The sequence below is a fragment of the Silene latifolia genome, chromosome 10 (assembly GCF_048544455.1).
Source record: "Silene latifolia isolate original U9 population chromosome 10, ASM4854445v1, whole genome shotgun sequence".
Taxonomy (NCBI): Eukaryota; Viridiplantae; Streptophyta; class Magnoliopsida; order Caryophyllales; family Caryophyllaceae; genus Silene; species Silene latifolia.
This window is the reverse complement of record NC_133535.1, coordinates 130,296,260-130,305,675: the sequence shown is the minus strand read 5'-3', so window position 1 is coordinate 130,305,675 and position 9,416 is coordinate 130,296,260. Positions and strand designations below refer to the sequence as shown.

The following is a 9,416-nucleotide window of genomic DNA, read 5'->3' as shown; positions in this document are numbered from 1 at the left end:
TAATGTTTGGATCAGGTTCATGCTCATGTTTCTAGTCCTGTTAGCAAGCCTGTTGTAGTCTGAGCTAATTTAGTTGAAACGTTTTGAAGACATTTGCTTGTATTAGGGAGCTCAAAGGAATCATGAAATATGCGCGCAGAGCAAGGAAGAACACTTCAACAAAAGTTCGGCAGGGAACATAGCCTTCGAAAACACCTCTCTAGCTGGAGTACTACCCTATTTAATGTTTGTCTTCAGACTTTTTGAGCCCTTTAGGAAATTTTTTTATAGGCTTCAGAATTTAGCAAATAGTATTATTCTGAAAAACAGCAATATGTAAGAACATGTGAGGTCTCCAGGTCGGGATGCTTGTGATCCAAAAACCTTAAAGATTTGTTCCTTTAAGCCTTGTGAGTTGTGATATTAATTTAGTTTTTCTTATATATTATATTATAAAAAAAAGAGGATACCTGTGTGACACTATTTTGAGTGTGCTTCTATCCTTGGCTGACGTCATTATTTACGGTACTGCCATTACATTGGTTCTTGACTTCTTTCAGTTTCTTTTTTGACTTTTTCTTCCTATACTTCATGCGGTCATGCAGTCATTTCCATTACACCTCTCTTCTATTATCATCTTCACACTTCGCAGCACCATTAACATCTTTCTATTTCTATTTCATGCTCAAGACTACTTACTATTTTTGTCAAGATGTTGCTAGCTTACGTTACCGCAAACCATCGAAGGTACAACCTTATAAAAACTGATTCTCTTTATTATTGTTAATTAGTGGAAATATTTTCTCTGCTGGCCTTCCAAAATTTATTTCTCTCCACGTTTCTTTGTAGTTATGCATTTTGAGTTTACTGAAACTTGCTCCCCATATTATGATATTAACATGATTAATCAGCGTATTTATGTACTTAAGTAGAAAGATTTTCCCTTAGGTGGGGTTTTGTTTTTGTTTGCTTCTTGTCACCACTATTGGCTACCAGGTGTTTGATGAATTGCCCTAGCTAAAACTCTACTGCTTTCCTTTCATATATGTCTCTGGTGTGCTTTTGTAAAGCCTATATTTAGTGAGCCCATATTATGCACACAAAGGTGTTAGCTTAAGATAACCATTTTAAGTTGGGTAATATAACACGGCATTAGACCCCATTGTATGCATAGAAATATTGAATACCCTCATACAGAGTATAAGTTTGTCCTTCTTTATATGTGTGCACAGTGCATGGTACTACATATTAGTGTACATTAAATATGCAACTATATATTCTTGTATTAGTGTTATGTGTGACGAGAGTGATACATAGTTTATAGATTGATCACTTAGCATGTTTTTGTTATAATCTTTAAGAAGGAAAGTATACAAGTTTGTGTTATTGGATTTGATATTGGTGAAGGCAATCTTTCTGAGAGTCTGAAAAGTACTATGGTGTTATATTAGCATCAACAATATTTGGTACTGTACACACATCTCTTTGTTGTTTAAATTTGGTATACCCTGAAGGCCTGAAACCATGCACTTATTTAGACTGTTACCTTGTGTGAGGAAAATGAGAACTGTGTATTGCACTATTGATTATCACTCCAAAGAGTGGTCACTTGGGATGGGTTGCTGGAAAACAAGCGATGTTTGGGCCACCGTGGACCGACCCATGCGTGATAGATTTTTTACAACACCTTGAAAAGAGTTCAGCTGAAATTTCAACCTTATCAAACCAATCGAACAGTGCCCAACCGTAAATAGGTGACTTGTTGGCGGTGGAGGCATGATTTTCGGTTGAATGTTGTTGTTAAGTTTGTACAATACATTATTATTCATTGTCCAACTTGGGCAATTTAGTGAATATACACAAAGAATGTTCAATTCGCTCAGTTGAAAAATACATGGTGAATACAGATACTATATGGATGGATATGAGGCATACATGATATGCTCAAATTTTAAATAAACATGAGAATATTATCAAAAAAAATTTGAAAGCCCGTACTTCGTACGGGTTAATGACCTTGATTATTTTAAAACTAAGTTATAGAACATTATCGAATAGGTGTTTCGAAGTTCAAATCCGGGTGTTACATAATTTAAAAAAATGAAATATTCTAATCCCTTATGGTCTCTTGATATGTACTTGATTCTAAGCATTAAGTAGCCTCTAAATAAAGCTTTGTTATCTCGAATTCTAGCAAAATTTATTAAATACTCATCATCATAAGTGTAAGCCAATTTGGGCGCTTTGATAGCCTTTATGATTAATATAAAGATAAGTGTTTCGAAGTTCAAATCTGGGTGTCACCTAATTCTAAAAAAATGAAATATCCTAATCCCTTATGGTCTCTTGAACGTACTTGATCTAATCATTAAGTAGCCTCTAAAGCTTTGTTATCTCGAATTCTAGCAAAATTTATTAAGTATTAATCATCATAAGTGTAAGCCAATGGGGGCGCTTTGATAACCCTTATGATTAATACAAAGACAGGTGTGAAATTAATGAATAGTTTACATTTGCTATATTTTGGTATGGAGAATAAAAGAAATGTAAACTATTGACTGAGACGGAGGGAGTATATATTTTGTTTGAACCATATACCTACCCTTCAAATATGGACAATTTACTTACACATGTCATTCTTATAAGTTAGTCATTTCAAATTTTTTTGTTCAATTAATATGGCCGTCTTACATAATAATAATAATAATAATAATAATAATTAATCTTCTAATTATTGATACATAGAGTTCATTTTTATGTTTTTTGTTTCACAAATCACGTGTAATGTACTCCTATGATCATCTTATTGTTATCATTCCACCGTAAAGGCGTAAAAGATAAATCTGTCTATGTTTTTTGCCACTATAAGCAAACATACAATTTAGTGACAACAAAATTATAGTTTGTTAAATTTTAATTTTAAGCGTTAATAATAGAAACTCTTAAGAGCTCTCTTTCACAATAGTTAAGTGACTCAAAAGATTTTGGGTTGATTCCCAAGTTTCAAGGATGGCTTCTATTTATAATCATAAGATCACCCTACCTTATGCATGTTAATCTTTCAATGTGGGACAAATCTATTATTTATACGTAGTATATTCACAACACCTCAATTATTTTTCAATGTGGACAAATAACATACTAATAAATACACCATCTTTTTCACACCTAGCTCGACATCCAACCCGAATCCCGAAATACGGACAATTGCTACTCATTATATCTAATAGTAATTATATTTAATATTTAATAATATGAGCAAATACTATATGTTAATATTCGTACATTCAACATCCAATCCGATTAATAATGAGCAAATACTAATAAACTAATCTTATCTAGAGTCTAAAGTTTTTTGCACGTATATAGGTAATATTTGTGCAATTTTATCTTATTGCTAACAAACTAATCTTATCTAAAGTCCAAAATTTTTCTTACGTATAAAATTAACATTTTTTTCTTATAAATATTAAGTAGTTTTAAGTATATATTTAAACAAAAAAAGGTTGAAGACGTATAATTCCGTCTTAAATAAAAATTCGTGGATAATCAAATACAAATAAAATTGGTATTAAGACTACATAAGCTGTTATGGCCTATGGATTTTTTAGGAAAATATTTTTGTAGCGTTTTATTATGAGTGTGTTGACAGTTCCTAGAGCTAATATGGTAGTTGAACCTTGAGCTCTTTGCTATACTTGGATTTCTTCATATGGGATTAGGATATTTCATTTTTTTTATAATTATGTGACACCCGAATTTGATCTTCGAAACACGTATTCGATAATGTTCTATAACTTAGTTTTAAAATAATCAAGGTCATTAACTCGTATGAAGTACGGGGTTTCAAACTAATATTCAGTGAGCTGGTCCCATTGTAATGAAATCATACCTAACTCTTTTTTATATTCTCATTCTCATTAAATTGAATTAATCAATATTAATCGCTTTTAAGACTTATTAATTATGGAGATCATGCATACTTATTGTTACATTTGTTAGTTAGTCTTATCGGTGTTCGATTGTTAGATTAAAGTATAATATAATTAGATAATTAAATCAAGAAAATCAAGGTCGCTTGTATCAATTTAACTGTTAGAGCACAACAATTGTAACATATAAGACAACTGTAACATATAAGAGCTCTTTAAGACAATACTTAAGAGTCTCAAAAGATTTTGGGTTGATATTTAAGTTCAAAGGATGACTCATATATATAATCATAGGATCATCACACCTTATGTTAATCTTTCGATGTGGGATAATTCTATTATTTATAATTGGATGACCCACCTTATGGTAATTTTCCGATATGGGACGATTCAACTATTTATACGTAGTATGTTCATCACACTTACATTATTTTTCAATGCGTGACATATAACATATTAAGAAGCACGTCTTCTTTTTCTCACCTAGTTCGACAACTTATACTGTGTATTAATAATCGTACTTTTTTTTTCTTTTTTTTTTTGGCAAATGATATGAAATTCATACTCTAATAAATTTTTTTTATCCCAAATCTAATTATATAATTTTTTTACGATAGTTTTTTATCAAATTAAATGTAAAATGTTTTTATATAAAAATTATAAACATGACTTGGATATATAATATAGGAAATATATATTATAATAATTAAAAAATATCCACTTTATTTTTTATATCATATTGTGGAGATATGATACAAACTTTTAAAAGCTCTTTAAGACAATACTTAAGAGACACAAAAGATTTGGGTTAATACCTAAGTTTCAAGGATGCCTCCTATTTATAATCACAGGATTAACCCACTTTGTTAATCTTTCAATGTGGGACAATTATATTATTTACACGTAATATATTCTCCACACTTACATTAGTTTTCAATGTGGGACATATAATGTATTAAGAACTAAGAGGTACACTATCTTTAGTATGCGCAAATGATATAAAATTTATACTCTAATGATAGCATTTTTTATCACGAATCTAATTATATTATTTTCATAATTTTTTTAACAATACTTTGTTGTCAAATGAAATGGAAAAGTTTTTATATAAAAATTGGAAATATCACTTGAATATAATTTAGGAAATATATATATTATAATAATTAAAAGATTCTCCACTTTATTTTTTACATCAAAGATTATTATTATGATACTTTCCTAAATTGATTTTTGATGATGTGGACGCTCTAAAATCGCTCGAAAAAAGCCTCTTTTATAAATATATATAGATTATTATTTCAGTAGTTATTGGTTTAATGGTGGGAAAAAGAATATTCGTACTAATTCCAGGGGTCACGCCAATGATTCTATCATCGTGACGATTTACCTTAATACACTTTAGAATTCTTATACACTAATGTGCTTGTACTAATCTCTCCGTACTTTATATTGACGTTCTGAGTTGTGACACCATTGGAACGGAATACAAGGTGGCATGCTGTTGTTTTTCAATGGTTTACAGACATGGTAAAAGGACGGCTGTGATGATATAGTGTCATCTTAACTCTAGTTGATAGAATACTCCATTATTTGAAAATATAAATGCAACAACATGACAAGTGTATCTCTCTATGCAGAAAACTAAAGACTTTGAAAAATTTGCAAATAGAATGAAGTTGCTCTAAACGGCTGGTGAATTCTACCTCGTCTTAGGTGATTTATATAACTATGTCGAAAAATGCGGGCAAAGTAACGCCTTTGATATCGTGTCAAAGCAAATGTGAAAATCAGATTTGCTGAAAAGGAGTAATAGTCGTTAGTCATTTTGTATATATGAAGTGCGTTACTTTGGAAATTTTCAGTATTTGAAAATTTTCCTCAAGTAATTTACATTAAAAATTTTTTTGGGTGCAACATAAAAATAATATTTGCTTATTCATAAACTATTAAGACCACAACTTTGTGTATAAATTTAACGTACACATCTTTTGTATTTCTATGTTGCAATTAACAAGTTAAATAATTTTATAATCAACTCAAATTATCGTAGCAAATGACAATTCAATTTTAGATGACGACTGAATAACTACGAATATGACGGTATCGTAATAATAATGTTAATCGAACACAATGGATATAATAATTGTATAATATATACCGTGTGTTCTATGTATGTTTTATTGTATGACAATAATATAAGCTCTTCAATATTTTTCGTATTAACTTTTAATGATTTCTTATATCGTTTAACGACTTAAGCAACTGTAGTATAGGCAACCGCAAACACTACCGCTGCAAGTGCGAAAAGTTAGATACCGCGTGTGGTGCACGCGCATTTCCATCTAGTATTTAGATAAACGATTCAAGAAAGATTAGTACTTTTATTTCTTTTTATACCACTATGTTGTTTGTGTTGGAGAGATCAATGAAGAATGGCATGTGTTTTTACTTTATAAACCCTAGTGTTTTGAAGTTTATTTTTTTTGTGCATATCACCCGGTTTAATCCGGATTCGAGGGCTGTAAAGCTACGTAGCTAAAAAGAATGAAGAGAATAATAATAATAACAATAATCGTGACAAAACATTAATAAACATAACAATATTCGTGCCAAAATACTATTAATCCGTGGCGAATGTTTAGTAAATTGAAGAAATATATTTTGGCGATATATTATGCCAATATTGATTAATAAAAACTTTTTTCTTACGAGTCCTTTTTGTCGCTCAGTGCGACCACAAATTTGGGCTTGTATAACACCACAAACGTGATTTTCTGATTTTCTCTCTTTAAACTTTTTTCTTACTAGTTACAAGATTAAAAACTTAATTTATTGACTTTTCTGATTTTCTCTCTTTAAACTTATCGAGAAAATCAAGTAAACGACGAGTCTTGAGGCCGAAGTAAATCAACTTATCGAAAGGTTTGCCTCAAGTTATTTTCGATGATTTTTGAACCAATCTCAGCATCCGTCCTCCTCCCGTTCTCCTCCCGTTTCGACTGAGGGAACATATTAGAATAACATATTATTCTCTTGTATATTTTGCATTCTTGGTAAATATTTGTTACCTTACTTTCCTCCTTATCCTTAGGCATTAGACGTGTTGACTAGCATTAGTTTAGGCTAGGATTTTGTTATTTGTTAAACTAATTATAGGATGTTTGTAATATATAAGAATGATGTAAATCATTGTGAATTCCATGGAAAATAACAACTTTCAAATGTGCTACCAACAAAGCATAATTTATGCTAACCAATTGACCGGATTTCAGCATGCACCTTATAGTACTTCAATTCCCAATTTTTCGCAATAACTCCAGTTTGTTAGTTTGTTTCACCCAGGAGCGGATCTAAGGCTATTTTACTAAGGCTTTAGCCCTAGTAGTTTGTAAGGAAAAAATATATATCATATCTAATGCTAGAGAATCAGTGTTTTCTCTTTGGTTTGGTGGTTTGATATTTGACTTTTACGTAAACACCCGGGTTCGAATCCCACTTACAACAAAGTTTTAAAAATAGTTTACGTTTTTTTCTTACATTTATTTTGCCTTTTTTTTTGTTTCTCCCTGCCTCAAATTTTGCAGCATATATTTGTTGTGATTATTCTTTCTTGTATTTGTTATAGCTATTTGTCTTCTTATCTTCGTAATTTTTGCCCCTTCCCTATCCATCATCAGTTATTTTACGGCTGACGAGTTAAATGTAATACTACAGATTTTCTATAGTGACTACTCGACCGAGTAGTGCTATTGTCATGGGTTGTTTTGGTTCTGCCGAGGAATACTCGGCCGAGTATAGTGAATACTCAACCGAGTAGAGGATACTCGGCCGAGTATAACTTTACTCGACCGAGTATTCGGTCTGGCGAGTATTATTTTGACGGTTTGATTAGGAAGTGTTTAAGGTTATTTTTATATCCCGCGTCAGTTTCTAAACATCATTTCAAACTTCATCATTTCTACGTTAACTCTAATCTCTCCCTAATCACTTCCTAATCATTCCATAGCATTGTTGGTGTGTAATCGTCGGAGTTCTTGCGTATAATTCCTAATTCTACTGTTGGTAAGTTCTATCTCTATGTTAATTATATCCGTTGGAGTACTGTATACATATATGGAATTGGGAATATGGGGGATTGTACAATGTGTAATTGTGTTATGTGATTATTGTATAGGAGAAGACTTCGTAGAGGAGCCTTTCTGATTGTTCGAGTTTCATTCTACTGTTGATTGATAAGGTAGGGTTTCCCTACTCAGTTTACTGTTCAATGTTAAGGCATGTTTGTTGTGTGATTATCGTTATCTGTTGATCATCGGAGTATGGAGATTGTTGTGACGATGTTGGTATGAGAGTGTTGTGACGGCTGTAATGTTGTGTGATTGTGATTGTGGTGGAGTCACTTGCGGGAGTGGCTTCATACCCTAGTTCGCCCTCCCTGGAACCCGCCACGGGAGGGGATGTGCACATTAAGGGACAGGGATTGTTTGTCTCTCATTGAGGAGCTGGACTAGGTGGGATCGGCTGCGGTCACCCACTGGCGGCGAGGATTACCTGTTGCGATGGGTAATCTGGCAGGGCTACACACTTTGGTGTGTAGTCGGTTACAGTGTGAGAATAAAGATTCGAATTGGAGGATGATCAGTTGATTACTTCGTTTGTTGTCTTATATTGTTTGAGTAATACTGACCCCGTTGTTGTTTGTGGAATCTGCGGTGATCCATTCGGGGATGGTGAGCAGGCTTGACAGGTATTGCTAGTGATGAGCTTGGGACAGTCATGGGAGTGTGTCATCACCAGTCGTAGCATCACCGTCTGAGTCTTAGCTTTGTTTTCTTTAGTTGTCAGACATTGAAGTTGTATTTGTTGGTTTAGTTTTGGATTTGGTTGATGTAAACTCTACACTTTACAGTACTTTAATAAATGTGCTCAATTCAGACGCTTTTTGATATGTACTAACCTCGGGCAACCGAGATGGTAACACACTTTCATGGTAGGGTGGTCCTGGTAAGGCACCTTGGTATGAGGGGGTGTTACAAAGTGGTATCAGAGCCGAAGATTCCGGCACCTAAACAAATGAATCTAATGAACCTAGGGAGTCTAAATAAAATGAACCCGGGGAGAGTTGTTTGGAGCTACCGCAAAGACTCGGGAGACGTCCCGGAGTCGCAAATTGGCCCTCACTAACTCGAGCCGATACCATGGGGAAGTGTGATGAGAGTTAGGTTTTGTATGTACATGTATGTGAAGATGCATGTTGGTAATAGTTGATAGTTGAAAGTGTGTGTGTTGAAGTTCGTAAGTGTGGTGATGGGAGAAATGGTGGATGTGACGGGTTTGTGAATGTTTGTCATGTTGGATTTAGCATATGCATGAATTGTAGGCTGATATGATTATAACGTGGCATTTAAGTTCTTGATATTATGTGTTTCCTGCGGGAATAGTGAGCATGATAGGGGAACTTTATACTGTATAACCGTCTATAGTGTGACTCGGCCGAGCAGGGCA

At 33.0% G+C, this 9,416-nt stretch overlaps 1 long non-coding RNA gene across 1 annotated transcript; it reads left to right on the top strand.

Moving 5' to 3' along the window:
• Positions 1-594: 594 nt before the first annotated feature.
• Positions 595-8,867, top strand: LOC141609184 (uncharacterized). Its single transcript, XR_012527272.1, has 3 exons — positions 595-726; positions 8,086-8,148; positions 8,650-8,867. It is a non-coding gene; the product is annotated as an uncharacterized LOC141609184 (long non-coding RNA).
• Positions 8,868-9,416: the final 549 nt, after the last annotated feature.